The following is an 18,307-nucleotide window of genomic DNA, read 5'->3' as shown; positions in this document are numbered from 1 at the left end:
GCTAATAAAATCTGACATCCTTAACACTGGCACCAGGCTGACACAGATTTCCAGGAACCCCTGCCATACCCACTTCAGTCTCAGAACTTGGGTATGAGAGGTCCTGGTGTCAGATTTCAAGAAGGGATCACAAATACATATAACTGCAATAAGGTAAGATGATAGGAGGTTTCATTCTTTTAATCTCTAGAACACTGTCAATGACTGATTGACTTTCCGCATATAGAAAAATCTCAAGAATTCCAGGATACTTTAATGTAGTAAAAAGAACCCTGAACTCAAATCAGAAACCTAGATATAAAATACTCTCTCCCACTTTCTAGCCGTGTAGACTTGAGTGAGTCAACGTTCTGAACTTTAGTATTCTTATTTATAAAGTGGAGATAATAATCCCTGTATCCTAGGAGGCTCTGTGGATAAAAAGAGCTGATATATGTAAAATAAAATGAAAAGTATAAAGCACAGTTGTCATTATTACAAAATAACTTTTATCTTGTTCATAATAGCACCGTTATTACTATTATATTATTTTAATTTTTATTATGCAATACCATATGATGAATTTCTTAATATGACACTGTTTTCAAAAGCACTATAAAATCTAAGGAAATCATAAATGCCCCCCAAAGTAAATAAAAATCACTGATGCAATAACTAAATTAAATACCCTAAAGGGAAGGCAAAAGTAAGTTTATTTTTTATTTTTTTTTCAACCATCTACTATGAAGGTGGTACCCAAGATTTTAGGATTGGAATTTTTTTTACTTTCTTCACATTACAAGGGTTTCTTGAGTTACTTTTGTGTATGAAGTTTTTTATAATTATACCTAAACACAGACCTGATATTTAGGTGACATCCTTCGATACTACTGTCCTGAATGCTATAATATTGAAATACACCATATTCCACTGTTCCAAGGCTCTCCCATTACCACCACCTTAGCCTCGGCCAGGGGGGCTCTTCTCCCACCCTCCACAGTCCAGGAAATAAATGGGTTAACTCCTGGAACAGCTGAGGGCCTCCAGGAAGTCACTCACTTGAGCACTAAAGGCCTCCCTTCTGATTGATTGATGCGCGGTAGGCTGATTGGGAACCACTTTGAATACCACTCTTACCTAAGTTCTATATTGAAGGTCCAGTGACTCCATTACAACCAAAGGCAATATCTGTTCATTGAGCCAAGTGCTAGATGGAGAGAATATGAGCAGCACTTTCCCTTTGTATGCCTTGCTGGCATTAATCTTCAAGCCATAATATGATTCTGAAATTGATTTAAAACCTAGAATTTTTAAATAGGATTTGAGCCTATTTAAAATTAATATACTATATTAATGTGCTTTATATATTATATACATTATGTATACATATATTATATGTGTATATTGTGTGTCTATAATGTGTGTATATATAATGTAATGTATTATATTCAGGGGGGCACAAGTAGATTTACAGTTGTGAGTAGTGAAACAGTTTATTCTTATATTAGAGTCCTGGTGCATGAAATTTGTGCACTTGGGGAGGGGGTTTCCTCAGCCAGGCCTGTGCCCTCTCACAGTCCGGGACCCCTCGGGGAATGTCCACCTGCCAGACATCCCTTTCACACTCCAGGGCTCTCACAGTCCAGGACCCCTCGCTCCCTACCGCCCGCCCACCACTGCGTTCACCAGCCATAAGCCCAGCATCTGGCTGAGCAGGGGGAGTGCCGCTCAACCAGAAGCTGGGCTGGCTGCTCCTTAGCGCTGGCCCTGCCCCCGCTCACTGGTGGTGGTGGTGAATTGGGGGATGACTGGGGGAGGGGTTTGGGAGGTTGAAGTGCCATGGTCATGCCCCGTCCCACCTCTTTGGAGGCTCCAGGACCACCATGGCTGGCCTGCTGGCACAGGTCACTGGCCCCACCCCCTGCTCACTGGTCGTTCCAGAAGGTCGTTCATCCATTGGGTCTAATTAGCATATTAGCTCTTTATTACATAGGATTATTATTTATTAATTATTGTATTATTTTCCATATGAACAACTATAAACCTACTTGTGCCCCACCCTGTATATCATACTCATTATTCTAAAGAAACCACCAGAGGTCAGTGACTTCAAAACACTTTAAGAATTATTGTTAGGCTCTTTCTGAAGTAATACATTATTAGTTTTATAGAAGCAAGACACGGGTAAATGTGTACAAATGGAAACCACACTAACAAGAAGTATAGCTGTCAACATTTTAATAGAAAGACGTTTAATAAGACTTGAATAATTTAAAAAAGAGTTGAAAATGAATTTATTTTAATCTTCAGCTGAACATATGCACATTTCCATCAGAAACAAGTGGCTCTCTATGGAGTTACCCAGGCTTGCAAGTATATTAACTGAAGTTTCTCTACTAAAGTGAGGGGATGAAATTTATTCTTTGATACTTTCACCTGGAAGAAAATAGAGCTCATCTGTGGCCTTCCTGTTTTCTATCCAGCTCAGGTGAAGTTATATTGCAACAGGGAATATGTTATTGGCAATTAAGCTCCTCCAGTGATGTTAAAATCAACTTTTCAAGCACCATTTCAGAATGAACTAACAACAACAACAACAACGTCAATAGTAACAGCTACTTTTACAATTTTTGTTATTCAGTAAATAATTTTACTATTTATTAAGGATTTACTTTGTACCAAGTACTATACTGAGTACTTTATTTACATTATTTTATTTAATCTTTATAATAACCAATGAGATGGCTATTACTATATCTTAGATACAGATGAGAAAATTGGGGTTCAGGAAAATTAACTTTTATGAACTTATGAGGCTTGTCAATAGCAGAGCCAGGAATTCAAAGTAGACAAGTCTATCTGCCTCAGTATTCCAAGTGAAATGGTAATTCTCTGGATCTGTTGTAGGGGATGTTACCTATTATTTATGTGTTTGTTATCTATGCCAATCTCATTTGGGTTATTCAGCCATCCCGCTTAAACAAATAACAATCACAAGGACATAGTAAGCAATGACTGCCAACCTTATCATTTAATTTTTGTATGGTTGCTTTTCATACATGCATTTGGTAAATTTTGATGTAAAGTTATCATGATGATAATAATAATTTTTTTTCTTTTATGTTCCACTCCCCACTTTCCAATATTAAGCTCTTACCTTTTGCTAATTTAGGTTCAATACAATATCTTATCTTCATATATTATTACAACTATGATATGCTCTCTTCACTAGCTCTTAGAAATGTTGCTAGATTTCAACTAAATCTATATAAATACATTTAGCTAAATATAAGTAATCAAGGTGTTTCATCAGTAAATATTACCTATTAGACATAATATTCCATTTCTGTAAGAACATTTAATCCCCTTTCCCATCTCCATCCAAGGCAATTGATTATTGGCTCTGCTCTTCCTCCTGTGGTTATTTTGTTACTCATTGTTGAGTGGGAGTGGGAGTGGGAGGTGTGTGCGTGTGTAGAAAGTTCATGGAGGGCAGGAAATGACCCCTCCTTAGGAAGTGGGGAGCTGAAGAGTGGGTCCTAGAGTCTCCAGAATTCTACAGGCCATATGTCCTTGGGTCAAGCTGGCGAGACCAGTACCAGAATCTCTGCTGTTGTCTGTCTGGAAGTCCCAACCAGTCACTGGGCCTACAATCCCTATGGCATTTAAGTGGAACAGCAAAGTTATCACCAGGTGGTGCCAGACCACAACAGAGAGTTGGATGTAATTGTATACCTGAAACTGCCTCCACCCCCTCCCCTTGCCCCAGCTGGAAAGAGGCACATTTTCATAGAAAATACAGAGATTTGGAGTTGGACAGTCCTGGGTTGTATCCTCTTGCCCCCAAGGTTATTGTGAAATCTAAAATGACACAGTAGAACTGGTGTGAATAGTCAGGAAGCACAGTGCCCAGCATCTATTAGGCACTCTATGCATGTTATTCTGATGAAGAACTGACTTGGCCTGCAATTTGTTCCTTAAACATTGAATTAATTTTTGCCATTTACTACTCTCACTTTATTGAAAGTGGAGTGACCTTTCCTCAGTTGATGTTGAACCGACAAAATTGTCCTGCTTCTGGATGGGAATTTTACCTGCCAGGGGTTGACCCGTACCTTGTCTGTAATTGATCTACTGGCTTCCATGAGGTGCCCATCTAGGGTCTGGGACAAACTGCTGAGAAGCGCATGTCTGGAGATGGGAATGGCGTTCTCTGTGGAGGATCAGAGCTTTGCTGGCAGCTTTACAGGAGTCCATCAGAAGAGGAAAAGCAACATTGAGTAATAGCCCAAGAGAGACTCGGGACCTAAGGAGGCGCCTTAGCCAAGCAGAAGGAGCAGAGAAAGGAAAGAATCTTTAAAATTGATAAGACAGTTAGGGAGCAGGCAATGTGGGACAGACTGGCACACATCAACGGGCAGGGCAGGAGTATCAGATTTTGTCTACGAACTTTAGTGATAAGGTCAAGGATGGATGATGAGTAAATATAGAAAATGTGGCTGAAATTCTGGTATGTTACTAAAAGAATCCAAATCCCCTATGTGAAGCGTAAGGTGCTCTATTAGATGTAAAGAGCCTCAAGTTCTGAACCCACAGATTGGAGTCTATTTCTGGGCCCAGGGGTATTTCTGATTGGAATAAGGCCTCAGGTGCATCTCTAGACCTCTCTGGACCTATTCCCCATAGGATCTTTAATGTAACTACTAGATAAAGCTTTAAAAAATAACTGTGTATTCAAACATGGAAAAAATGAATGCAAATAATTATGCAAATAATAGATTGGTACAATTTCACATGAGGTAGAAGAAAATTGCTTTACAACAAAGAAAAATGGGATAGCTTTTTCATACATACAAGTGAGAGAATCAGGATGCAGGCCCTGAAGAAATGGCCAGTGATTTTGAAAGCTTAGCAAGGGTATCAGAGAAACAATAATTACTATAGCTAGTCTTTCAGTAATTTTAAAATTTCTTGTACTCCTTCTAACAAAGAACAGGAAATATCAAAGGAGATATAGGCATGGGGTAAAGCTGGTCCCAGATCCTTTATAAGGTTTCTTATTGAATTCAGAAACACCTTAATCACTCAACTCCATGATTCCATGGTACATCAGCTTGATGTTCCTATGTATTTCTGAAAAAGATTATGAGCTCAGATTTTTTTTTTAAATCAGTAGAACCTTATTATTCAGAGCAGCTCAGCAGGCTTTCTGAAGCTAGTTAGACCGAATTCTCCCCAGGATTTAAAATTACCAGAGAAAAAGATAAAATGATAATTTCAGAAATAGAATTCAAGGCCTATAAAACAAGCTAAATTTAAAATTCAGGGTTAGGAGAGATCATTTTTATAAAAGATGTCTAGGATTTTCTTGTATTATTGGGGCATCATTTTCTGCCTGATCTTCTAATCACCAGCTTTGGGGGCTGAGATCCCAACTTGCTTTAAAACTATTGAAGCCGTCTTGGCTTCAGACCTTTAAGGCGGCCCACACCTGTTATATAGCATTTAAAGTCTTTTTGCTTCTCTGTTCTAGACCATATCTTACAATACTCAGTAGCTGGAAGGCTTTATCCTTGTCAGGGGTCAGCTAATTCACATCATAGCTTGCTAAACTATGTATTTCATTGGGAAATAATAATTCAAGAATACGAATAAGTGACCATGATATGATACAAACTTTAAGAAGGTAATATTTTTCCACATTTGAAATGCCAGTTACTTCCATTTGTGTTTATGGAATGCACTTTGAAAGGATATAAAAAAAATTAAACATAATTATTTTTAGAAGCTGAAAGCTACTTTTAAAGCTGAGTAATTCTGAAATCAAATGGCAAAGATAATGCAAAGGTGCATTATGTTGAACTCAGTTTAGCATCTGCATAGTTCTTATATGTAGCTGCTTAACAGTAAAGGGTTAGGCATACTCTATTTTTACTGGACCTAGCATTATTTTATTTTTTCATAAATTCAGAACTAGTGTAAATGCAGTAGACACATCGTCAAAGAGTAAAGCATAGAGTTTATTTGAACATTTGAGTACCCTAAAGAGGATAAGGTATTCAGTGTTTTAGGCATTTTTATATCTGTTCATAATCTTTTAGTGAATTCAACATGATGGAATTTTTGAGGTAAATGTGTTCATTACATTGAAGGATTAAAAATTTACCATGCCATTTAGATTCAGAATGATGTGAGGAAATTTTGAATTATAGTTTTCTCAGAGGACTAAGAAGCCATTGAGCCATTTGAATTCTGAAGGATAGAAAATTTTGAATTCTTCTAAATTGTTTTCATTTACATTTTAATGAAGATCTTTAAAGGCAATAACAACATATCTAACATTTATCTTTTTTGACTTGCTAAAGAAATAGATGTTTATCGAAGAAAATGTGTATAAACCAAAAAGGTGATAAGAGGAAAATTATTTACTCTTTCCATAAATTCATTTTGAACATGAACCATGTGTGTTAGACCATGTATGTATGTAGGTAGTGTAGATTTAAGCACAGCAGTAACATTGTTGAGGAGCTAATTATCTCTCAGATGAGTGAACTAATCATTGAAATAAAGTGTGCAATAGTGGGGTGATGGCCAAGTGCAGGGAGCTGTGGTAGGATATAACAGAAGCACATGATAAGGTAGAGCCTGATGGGAGAGTAATGCAATCTGAGTGGGTACCTGGAGGAGGAATATGAATTCTTTCAGCGAAAAAGTAGGGGCGAGTTGAGTGTTTCAGCTAGAGGGGACGGAACATTGAAGGACCTTGATTAGAAAGATCATGACAGAATTGAGGAATTTTAGGATGTTCAATTGATCAGAGTTAACATTTTTTAACATTCTTGTCTATATTATTCCTTTTTTTAAAAGATGTGTTGACTATGTATGGTGCCAGTTTGGTACTGAAAATATTGGGGGAACAATCTGTAAAGTTCATGATTGCCCAACCACTATGGTGTTCACTGAAACTAATACAAAATAATATTGAATGTAAACTGCAATTTAAAAAAAATTTTTTAAAGGATGGGTTGATCATATAGTTTTCTACTTACTTTATTCAGTTAGCCATAGTTGTATTTATGACCCACATCATTAAAATTCTTCTATATAATGTTCAATGGCAGCAAAATGATCTGTGTAATTAAACTCATAATTAGGTATTCCCCTCTCATTGAGTATATTGTACCCATTTTTCTCTATAATGAAAAGAGAGTGTTTTAATAGAATATATATATATATATATATATATATATATATATATATTTCCTTAGTATCAGATATACCATGTATTTCAAGTAAATGACCTCACCCCCAATGAAACACTAACATAAATTAGTGTCTCTTTAAAAAAATCCTCATCAGAAGATATGTTTACTGGTTTTGGAGAGAGAGGAAGGGAGAGAGTCAGAGAAACATTGATGTGAGAAACATTCATTGGTAGCCTCCAGTACGTGCCTAGGTATGTACCCTGACTAGGAATTGAACCTGCAACCTTTTGATGTAAGGGACAACCTTTCAACCAACTGAACCACCAACCAGGACAAATTAAGTCTTTTCAGGCTCTTTATTGAGAAGCATTTATTGAAAGGCATCACACGTGGGATGTAGACCAGTTGTCCTCAGCACACATAAACTGACTTGGTGCCATACTCTAAGACCCTAGTATTTTAATATCATGGCACACTCCCTTAGCAATTCTTGCTCCATGGTTCAGCAATTTCTATCTGTATTCTAAAACAATTCTTGAGTTGGACTTCAGGGTAAGCTTAAAGTAGTTTTCATCTCTGATTACATTTTTTTAAAATAAGGACTTCAGTAACATTTGCAAAATGCAGAAATATTGGCTCTACAAAAAATTCCAGTAGTTTGCTCTAATACCACGCACTGGCAGTCACCTCTGCAGCTAGGGACATGGAACAGTTTGGAACTTAAAATGGTTCATTGCAATTACTTTAAATGGTTCATTGCATAAAGTGCCTTCACAAAAGCAAGTAAGTAAATAAATAAGCAAATAAAGAAGTTGGCTACAGCATTGCAAGTCTCAGATTTTTAAAAGAAAGAGCAAGCACTGAATTGAAAATCAAAAGACCCAGCACTGGTCTTCCTACCTCCCAGATTCCTTGAGGTCAGGGAGCAGGATCTGTCACCTCTGTCTCCCTCTACTGCCCATGACAGTGCCTAGCAAATCACACTTAGTACAATCAAACTGAATGAGTGAGTGAATAGAAGAGAGGAAGGAAGGGAGGAAGGGAGGGAGGATGGGAGGGAGGAGATGAGAGAGAGAGAGAGAGAGAGAGAGAGAGAGAGAGAGAGAGAGAGAAGAGAAGAGAAGAGAAGAGAAGAGAAGAGAAGAAGATAAGGAAGGAAGGAAGGAAGGAAGGAAGGAAGGAAGGAAGGAAGGAAGGAAGGAAGGAAGGAAGGAAGGGAAAGAAAGAGAGAGAGAGAAAGAAGAGAAAAGAGAGAAAGAATGAAAGAAGAAGGGAAGAAAGAAAGAAGAAAGAAAGAAAGAAAGAAAGAAAGAAAGAAAGAAAGAAAGAAAGAAAGAAAGAAAGAAAAAGAGTGAAAGAAAGAATTGGACCTGAGGCTTTCAGAAGAATCAAATGTGGTTTACAACAATGGGGATATAGCTCTTGTACGGACACAACTCAACAAGTACCTCTGCCCCTTTGTTCAGGGCCATGTGTGTAGTTTTTAATCTCTTAAATAGACTTGAGGGAATGAACTTTGACTAGATACAAAAGTTGTCTGCATATTTCCCCCCTCCTTTTTGTGTATTTTTATAGGTTAGTTTTCATAGTGCTATTGCAGCCAAGTTTTATACCTTGAGAAAAGAAAAAGCAGCCTAATTTTCCTTCTTGGAAACAGGCTCAGTACCAGGCTACAAAGTAGTGTTTTCCCAAATAGGAAAAAGTTCCTCAAAATGAAGACACATAGATGGAAGTAACATTGAAATCCTGCACTCTGAAGGTCATTGTCTATTACAGCAAACCTTAATCATAAGGTACTTGTAAAAGAATGACTGACAGACATGAAAAGAAAAGGGAGCGGAAAAAAATCATAGACTTAAAGTAGTCTTGGAATAAAGATTTGGTGATAGACATTTTACAAACCAAGGCAGCGTGGGAGTCTTCAATTTATATTTTTAAATGTGAGCAGATGGCTGAGTGTTCTTGTAGAAAGGGGCCGTGTATGTCTAGGCAATGAAAATGTAGTTCATGAAGGCTGTTCCTTTGCAGGTGGAAATAATATGAGCTTACTCATTTTGCACTGATAAGATTGCTAAAATCAATCCCCAAAATATTTCACATATGGTGACCCAGTTCTTATTTTCTTATTAATTGTCTGGCTCTTTATTGAGAGTTGTTCTTTCTTTACACTTGACAATTTGAGTGAAGCATGTAGTATTTTTGAAAGAAATTTGAATGTCAATCATGTAAACATTAGACATGTTATAGCAGAACTCTGACTATAGTGTGGCTTTACACCAATCTTGGATGTCATGGAAGTTAAGGATGGGGGTGGGGTGGCAAAAAATGAGGACATATTTCCTGCTTACAGGTTTACTTTGAGAGGCAAAGCTACCCTGGCTTAAGAAATAAGGACAATTGCTAAATATGTTTGTCATATATGCATAGGTGTACACATTGTTGTTGTTGTTTCCCCTTGAAAGACAGTAGAGGGTTAAGTTGTAGAGTCTGGAGCCAGAAGGCTTGAGTTCAAATCCTGGCTCTGCTACTTCCTAGCTGTGTGACCTTTTGCAAATCACTTAACCTTCCTGTGCTTCAGTTCCCTCACTAGTAAAATTAAGGGAATGGAAAGGAGAATAAGAGTACCTTCTGACAGGGACATTTGGGAAAAATAAATTAGTTATTATGTAAAAAGTGTTTACAGCAGTGTCTGGCATACTGTAATTGCTTTATAAACACAGTGATTGCCTTTATTTTTACCTATTCATTATTATTCTGATGTACTATGGGTAACTAGAGCCTGAGTTTCTTTTTCAGATAAATTTACGCAAACAATATTCTTATTGATCATCTTTCAAATATCCCTCCCTCAACCCCAATGATCCCTCTTACCAGATCTTGCTATCTGCCTGTACCTTTTTGTAAAATCAGATAGTTACTCACATTTACTATCATAAAATGACTTTTTACAAATTGCAACTTTTATTAGGGCTTCATCTAATAACTCATGGTAAATTTTAAGATTTATTGGATACATTCATGTTTATTCAACCTACAAACTACAACTCAGTTCAGGTACCTGCTATGTGCCAGTACTGTGCAAGGCACTTTGAGGTTAGAAAGTTGAATAAGACAGTTGTTGTTAGAGAGATTAAAATCCAGTGGGATTCAGACATTCCCATATATAACAGATTGTTTTATAAACTTCAATCTCTTCACTCATATCCCCTTCATCTTAGTCTACCTCCATTTAAGATAACTAATTTTAAATGAGTTCCTCTATGCCATATGGAAAAAATGCCTCTTCGTTTCTCCTCTGTTCCAGCTTTTTTCGAAGTTCATTCCAGCTTTCTCTCTCCAGTCTTGCCAAAATGCACACAGTATTCCAGGTAAATCTGGCAGCATCAGGTTTCCACTGTGTTACCAGTATCCTTTCTGAGAATTTTACTCCCGGGATTGCATACAGTAGTATAGTGGGCCAAATATTTAGGAAATCATGTACAGTGACTCTCAGAACTATGTGTTCATTAAAAAATAATATTTTTTAAATATATTTTAATGATTTTTTACAGAGAGGAAGGGAGAGGGATAGAGAGTTAGAAGCATCGATGAGAGAGAAACATCGATCAGCTGCCTCCTGCACACCCCCTACTGCAGATGTGCCCGCAACCAAGGTACATGCCCTTGACCGGAATCGAACCTGGGACCTTTCAGCCTGCAGGCCGACGCTCTAGCCACTGAGCCAAACCAGTCAGGGCATAAAAAATAATTATTTTTTGTAGTAAGAACAACAATATATGTTCATAGTTCAAAAGTAGGAAAATATAAAACAATATAAAGGAGCAAAAACCATTTATAGTCTTAACACTGAAAAAAGTATATTTTGATATTTGTCCATTCATTTCTCTTCCCTCCTCTGTCACCTAATAGATATGGTACTGAACTGTTGCTCTTCTCCGCTTTCAAACAGAACTATTAAAATGTGGGCATGTTCCCCATGTCGTTGCTAGTAAGTATTCTTAAAGGATCCATCTGATAGACTGAATATGACTTGCTTATGGTTTACTTAATTCCTCTCTTTTTATAAGCAGAGGACATACTATTCAAATAATTCATTGACCTGGTTTCCCCTCAGCACCTTTATAAAACATTGCTCTTTAGGTTGAGCCACACAGTAATTCCTTATCTTGTCTCTTCTACTCATTTGAGAGTTATGGACAATGCACAAGGTTTAGGGTCAGCTATTCTTATACTAGCTTGCGTGGTATTCAGCAAGTCATTTCCTCTGACTTTCCTTCAGCTCTCTCACCTAAAGTGGGGTAACATCCCTTTATTTTATTACAACACAGTTTCTGTGCAGATGGAATGAGATGGTGAATGGGAAATTGTTCTATAAATTATAAAACCAGGGATTCTTTTTGCCCTGTGTTTCACTTTTCTAACCCAAAGGCAACATTGATTTTTTTTTTTCTAGCAGAGAAAGGCTGCATTACGTGTTGAAAAAAAGCACTGTTCAACTGCCTAAGCTCCCAAAGGATTAGTTAATGTGTGACCTTAACTCACCCCTTTCCCACAGTGACCTGATTTATCTGACTATTTAAAACTAAGGTTACTTAGATGCTCAAAGTACAATTTTCAAATGTCCATTAGGACAAGCAAATACCAGTTAACTTTCTTATCCTTATCATAGCCAGTGATGGCGAACCTATGACACGTGTGTCAGAGGTGACACGCAAACTCATTTTTTTGGTTGATTTTTCTTTGTTAAATAGCATTTAAATATATAAAATAAATATCAAAAATATAAGTCTTTGTTTTACTATGGTTGCAAATATCAAAAAATGTCTATATGTGACACGGCACCAGAGTTAAGCTAGGGTTTTTCAAAATGCTGACACGCCGAGCTCAAAAGGTTCGCCAACACTGTCATAGACTATAGCTTTACAGTGATAATAATATTAACATAATAATTACAATCTACTAGGTACCTACAAAGTGACAGCTAGGTACTTCCTATATCAATTTATATCTTCTCAACAACCCTACAAATTATATATTGGGGTGAAACATCTATCATTAGGTCAAAATCACTTAGAAAAGAGATCCAGAGTATATCTTAAATGTACTAGTCATAATTAGAGAATAACTAGGCTTAAGAGAAGATACCAAAGGCAAACCTGATGGCTAATGGAACAAAAGAAAACACACACCAAAAACAAAGACTTCAGCATGGGCGCCACCTAGTGGGAGACAGAGAGCAAGAGACTTCCCACCCTTCTTCCCGTTGCATTGTGGGTATTGGCTCAATGACTGTCTTTCAATCCAAACCTGACAGTTCTAGGACAGTACCAAAGCCTTCATCACTTTCCATAATTTTTTAAATACTTTACTAAGGTATTATTGAAATTGAAATGGTGCAGAATGAAAAAGTGTAGAATTTGTTAAGTTTTGACATCATTGCCACAGTAAGTTCGATGAGTATAACAACCATGTCCAACCACACCCCCCACACGCAAATCCTTCCCCTCTGCCTCCTCCACATTCCTAATCCATCAATATCTGCTCTGTCATTGTTGATTAGTTTGGATTTTTAGAATTTTATGTAAATGGAATCATACAGTAAGTACTCTTTTTTACTAGTTTATTTCCCTCAGTATAATTATTTTGAGATCGTAAGCATAATGTACTTGTCCATAATTCACCCCTTTTATCACTTAGTATTCCATTGTGTGGATATACCAGTTTGTTTATCCATTCATTTGGTGATGGATGTATAAGTTACCCAATGTTTCAAAACAGATTATCACAAAACAGTGGCTTAAAGCAAGTATCCATTATCCCACAGTTTTGTGGGCCAGACACCTGAGAGTGGTTTAGCAGGGTAGTTTTGGCTCAGTGTCTCTCATAAGTTGTTGTCAAGATGGTACAATTATCTGAAGCCTTTACTAAGCCTGGAAGATTTACTTCCAAACTAGCTCTTATTTTTTTTTGGTCTACTGTCCTAAGTATTGTACCTCGCACTACTATGTATTCATATACATGTACTATAAATATGTGTGTGTTTGTTGCTAGAATAGGTTGAGCTCTTATTATAGACATCCTTATATTTCAGGCTAAGCAATTTGGACATTTGCCCCTTTCCTTCTTCCTTCTCCCACATCAAGCTATTGAGAATCAGCACAGGTGTTGGATTGGAGAATGGTATGATGACGTCTGCTATAGGAGTATGGTTTCAATGACAGGAGGTGGCTCAGTTTTTAGTGAATAAGTACTCTCAAAATGGGCAGTGCTGGTCAGAGAGGTTCGGAGTTTTATTTTCTTGGTATAATCCTTTAAGCAAAAGCTTTATGGGAAAGGGTTAGAATCATAGATTTTCATGAGGAATCTGACCAAACTCTTTTATTCTTTTTTAAATGTGTTTTTATTGATTTCAGAGAAAGAGGAAAGGAAGGGGAGAGAGAGAGGACAAAAACACATTGATGTGAGACAAAAACATTGAGTGCATGCACCCTGACTTGGGATCCCAGGGATCAAGCATGAAACCTGGGCATGTGTTCTGACCAGGAATTGAACCAGGGACATTTTGATGCATGGAATGACTCTGAACCAACTAAGCCACACTGGCCATGGTTCCTTTTTTATTCTTGAATCATAAAGACATGCTGAGAGTGTAGGCTTCATTACCTATGGTAATGATTGCTATGTGGTACAGACAGGTTATTTTTTTCTTCTCTGAGCCTTGGTTTATCCATGTCCAAAATAAACAATATTAACTAGCTAGTTTCTGCCCTCCTTTTCAGTTTTAGCATTATTTTAGGAGAAGTAGGTAAAATTATGCATTGCAGAGAAATCACCAAAATACAAGAGTCTCAAATATTTGATTCCCATGTGTGACCCCTTTCCAAAACAGAATGATGGAGCCACTGTTTTATGGCCCAATGGTGATGTTTAATCTGGATAGATAGAACTCCATAAGCTGTGGCTGTGCAGGAGCACTAAATGCCTTAGGCTGGAGAGGCTGGGAAAGGGGAGAAGTAGGTTAAACCTGTCATCATACATTTGCTCCTAACTCAAATGGAAACAAAGTGATGCTTACTGAAAGTGTAAGAGGCAGGACATAATCCGATGGCAATTAAACAATGCTGATCTTTTAAAATTATGACCTTTTAAAATGTCTTCTCACAATGTTTATTTTGTGTATCTTCACAAATTTCAATTTTATTAATTTTTTTTTCTCAAGTGTGTGAAGTGTGTACTATTACAAAACTTGTAGGTATTGTACTGAAGGTCAGGGTTCTCCAGGAAAACAGTACCAATAGAATATATATAAATAAATATATACTAATAAAGAAAGTATATATCCTATATAATAAAAGCCTAATATGCTAAGTGTCCAACCGTTCGTTTGACTGTTTGACCAATCGCTATGAGGCACACTGACTACCAGGGGGCAGGCACTCCAACCAGTCAGTTAGCTTGCTGCTGGGGTCCAGCTGATGGGGGCTGGACATGCCCTGGAGTCCTCCCGTGGTCCTGCACTGGTGTGAGGAACCCCACTGGTGCATACATGAATCCATGCACCGGGCCTCTAGTGTATGTATATCTATCTATCATCTATCTATCTATCTATCTATCTATCTATCTATCTATCATCTATCTATCTATCTATCTATCTATCTATCTATCTATAGATAGAGATATATATAGATAGAGAGGGGCCTCTAGTGTGTGTGTATATATATATATTGAGAGAGAGAGAGAAAGAGAGAGAGAGAGAGGGAGAGAGAGAGAGAGAGAGAGAGAGAGAGAGAGAGAGAGAGAGAGACTTATTAGATGGAATTGACTCATGTGATTATCAAGTCTGATAAATCCAAATCCACAGAGCCAATGTCTCAGTTCAAGTCCAAAAATGGGTTGGTACCTGCTTTGGTACAAGAAAGAGCTGATGTTTCCATTTGAAGTATGACTGGATAATTCTCTCTTACTCAGGGAAAAGGTGAGCCTTTTTTTTTTCCTTTAGGCCTTCAACTGATTAGATATGGCCCACCCACATTATGGAGGGCAATCTGCTTTACTCTGTCTATCAATTTAAATGTTAATCTCACCCAGAAATATCCTTGCAGAATCACTCAGAATTGTTTCACCAAATATCTGGGCCCTCTGTGACCAAGTCAAATTGACTCATAAAATTAACCATCACAAATGTATTGATTACGCTTTTTTGTTGTTTTGTTTTAAACTACATAGGGCTCCACCACCCTCCCCTCCACCCCCCCATTCACAAGATGATGTTTAAGGCCAATTCAGGGGTATGTTTTGTAAGCATTGGAGAATGAGAACCCCTGCACTGAAGAAAGGAACATCTTTCCCCAAATTACCTATTTCTGATCACCAAGTGTAGAAGGAGACTCTTAAATATAGACCTTTGTTTATCACTTCAGATCTTGGCTGATCGAAGTACTAAAAACACCTCTTCTAAATGCAATTCCTTTATTCCTAGAGCTATACATCATCCTCTCTCTCTCTCTCTCTCTCTCTCTCTCTCTCTCTCTCTCTCTCTTTCTCTCTCTTCCTTCTAATATTTATTAAATATTATTCTATGTAAAATAATAAAAGTATAAGATGACCATAAGATGTTCTCTATTTTTACTCTGTAGGCTATTTATATGTTCTAAAAAGTTACATTATGATGGTAGTGAGTCCCCCTATATTTTTTTATTTTACATAAAACTCCAGAATTTTGAATTGCTGTGAACCTGCCACTGTATGCTTTCATAGCTCTTTATAAAGTAGTCTAGTAGAGAATTTCTAAACTACTCTAAGAGGCCAGTTTGTAGTGCTATGTTACTGTGTGTTTGGACCCAATCAGTGGTATTCACTGAAGTGTAATTTTAGCAAAGAATCCTTGCATTTAAATAAAGGGGTTAAAATAACATACATGCCAACTTTGCACTTTTGGGGGGTTTTGTTGGTCATTATAAAGCTTAGTGCTCTTATATGGTGCATTTTCCTTTATGGTGTCCTTTTGGTGAGTTTTTGTGGTTATTGTTCTCTCCCCACTCACCTGCAAGTTCATCATCATCATTGAACATGCAAGGTACATAGAGCGTGAATCTGTGTGATCTTTTAAAATTAATAGGTGGATTCTCCTTTGTTACAAGAGTGCTCACTTGGGCCTCAGGAAGATCAACGGGGGACTCAGGGAAGAAAATCTAATTAAGTGTTGAAGACCAAGAGTCATTTACAGAACATTGTCAGTTATGTGACCTGCGAGGATGGAAGAATGAAAAGAGCTCATTCTGTGCAATTTAAAAATACCTTTTTACAACAAGAAATGAGCAAAAAGGAAGACGAAAAATAAGAGTTATACTCATTAATAACTTCCATTCCGCATCTGGATTATTATACCTGAGGATGCATGATGAATCTGTTTCCTAGTTTATTATTCTCATTTATTCGTTTTTCCAGTAAACAGCCCATCATACATGAGGCACTGTGGGTAACTCAGAGATGGAGAAAGGAGATTGCTAAGACTGGTCTGCTACACTGAATAGAAAGAAAACAGTGCTGGGGCCCCTGGCGCCCAAGGAGAGTTCCTGGGCGCGGAGATTGGCTTCCGGGTGGAAGAGCTCAGGGCAGACCTCTGGGAGGCGTGGCCACCGGCAGATGCGCAGACACTGACCACCCAGGTAGCTGCTGGGGCTGCGGTGGAGGAGGGTGGTGACCTGGCCCGGGGAGGAAGAAGAAGCCGGTGGCGTTGCTTTAGTGGTGAGCAAATTCAGGGACCTGACTACCCCGGGGGAGCAGCCTCGGAACACCGGGCAGATTCAGAGGCAGAATATGAACGCGACGCATTTCTTTTAACAAGGCCTCGCGAATCCTATTACGTAGTCTGCCCTCTACTAAGAGAGATCCTGAGAGCTTTGCCTTTCTTGGCTGCCGGGCGGGCGCGCCTGTTGCTGCGGCTCTGCTGGCGTGCAGGGCCGCTGGCTCTGGTCGGAATTCCCGGCCCCCGGTCCCCGGTCCGCGATCCGGGCTGCATCCCGAGCTGCATGAGTCAGTCTTGCGCCGAATCTCGGCAGAATGGAGGAAGGTGCTATTTTGGGATAACAAGCATATGATCAGCTCTTTTGGGGGGCAGATTTCCCAGGCCGCTCTGTTTGCAGAAAGAGTGACTTTCCAGAATGCCCGTCTTTCTGTTAGCACACAGAAAACCATTTCGTGAAGTCATCGTGGCCTCTGTGGCAGAAAGGGGTTCACAGTGGACATCCACAGCCCATTCATTGTGCTGTGGACAGGAATAGCCTCAGAGCAGTTTAAAGGAAGATGTTTATGTGTGGTTAATAAGCTACCCCCCCCCCTTTTTTTTTTCCAATGGCGGAAAGGAAAGCGGAGAGTGATTTGGACCCTGTGGAGAAGCTGGAACCATGAAACCCTAAACGAACTCGCGTCTGCTCCCCGCCCCTTTCCACGCCCCCTCATTTGCTTTCCTGGCCTTCCTCCGGTGCAGCCAAAAAGCCAGCTTCCAGCCTCGAAGAGTTACTAAGGGCGTGTGCTGGCTTTCCAACCAGGTTTTCTCTTTTTCTTACACATATCATTACCATCACTAACAGTAAACACATACTCTTTTGGTAATAAGCCAAAACTAATATAATAGTTTATGAAAGGATAAAAAGAATATGTGTGTGTGTGTGTGTGTGTGTGTGTGTGTGTGTCTTGATTTCAAGGCCTGTGAAGTTTGGGGACCTGCACCCTACTCGATATAGACAATATGACTGCTGTGAATGCAGTGGGTTTTAATCTTATTTCCAGATGGTGAACGCTCTGGTGTGTTTCTGTTTCACAAGCTTAGTCAGGCATACTTGGGAAAATACTTCGACTTTAGTGTGAAGTCCCTACCTTCAGGGAGATTTAAAACCTCTCTATTTCAGAGAGTCTGCTCCATCCTTCACTGTCATTTCTCTCTCTCTCCTTGGCCACTTCATCAGTCATATGATCTGGACTATCACCCTTGCATGTTTTCCCCTAGCTACATGTCTATAAATTAATCTTGTTTCGATATGTGTAAGATGCATGTGCTGAAGTGTCTCCTGGAGCTCTCTCCTTGGATTTGCACAGGCCACTCAAATGCACTAAGTTCAGAT

The 18,307-nt window shown here is 38.5% G+C and overlaps 1 protein-coding gene across 7 annotated transcripts in view; it reads left to right on the top strand.

Moving 5' to 3' along the window:
• Window positions 1-18,307, top strand: part of FGF12 (fibroblast growth factor 12) — a 528,942-nt gene that overhangs the window by 113,293 nt on the left and 397,342 nt on the right. Inside the window, exons 1-2 of one of the 7 annotated variants that reach the window (XM_081087039.1) lie at window positions 16,656-16,852; window positions 17,549-17,734. The exons of 3 other annotated variants lie outside the window; for them this stretch is intronic. The gene's annotated coding sequence lies outside the window, so the exon portion shown is untranslated. Of the gene's footprint in view, window positions 1-16,652; window positions 16,932-17,548; window positions 17,735-18,307 lie in introns of those variants that run through there. 3 more of the 7 variants (XM_081087038.1, XM_081087040.1, XM_081087042.1) reach the window with 3 other exon arrangements.

Source organism: Myotis nattereri (assembly GCF_964212035.1).
Source record: "Myotis nattereri genome assembly, chromosome: 3".
NCBI classification, from domain to species: Eukaryota; Metazoa; Chordata; class Mammalia; order Chiroptera; family Vespertilionidae; genus Myotis; species Myotis nattereri.
This window is presented reverse-complemented; position numbering and strand designations above follow the sequence as displayed.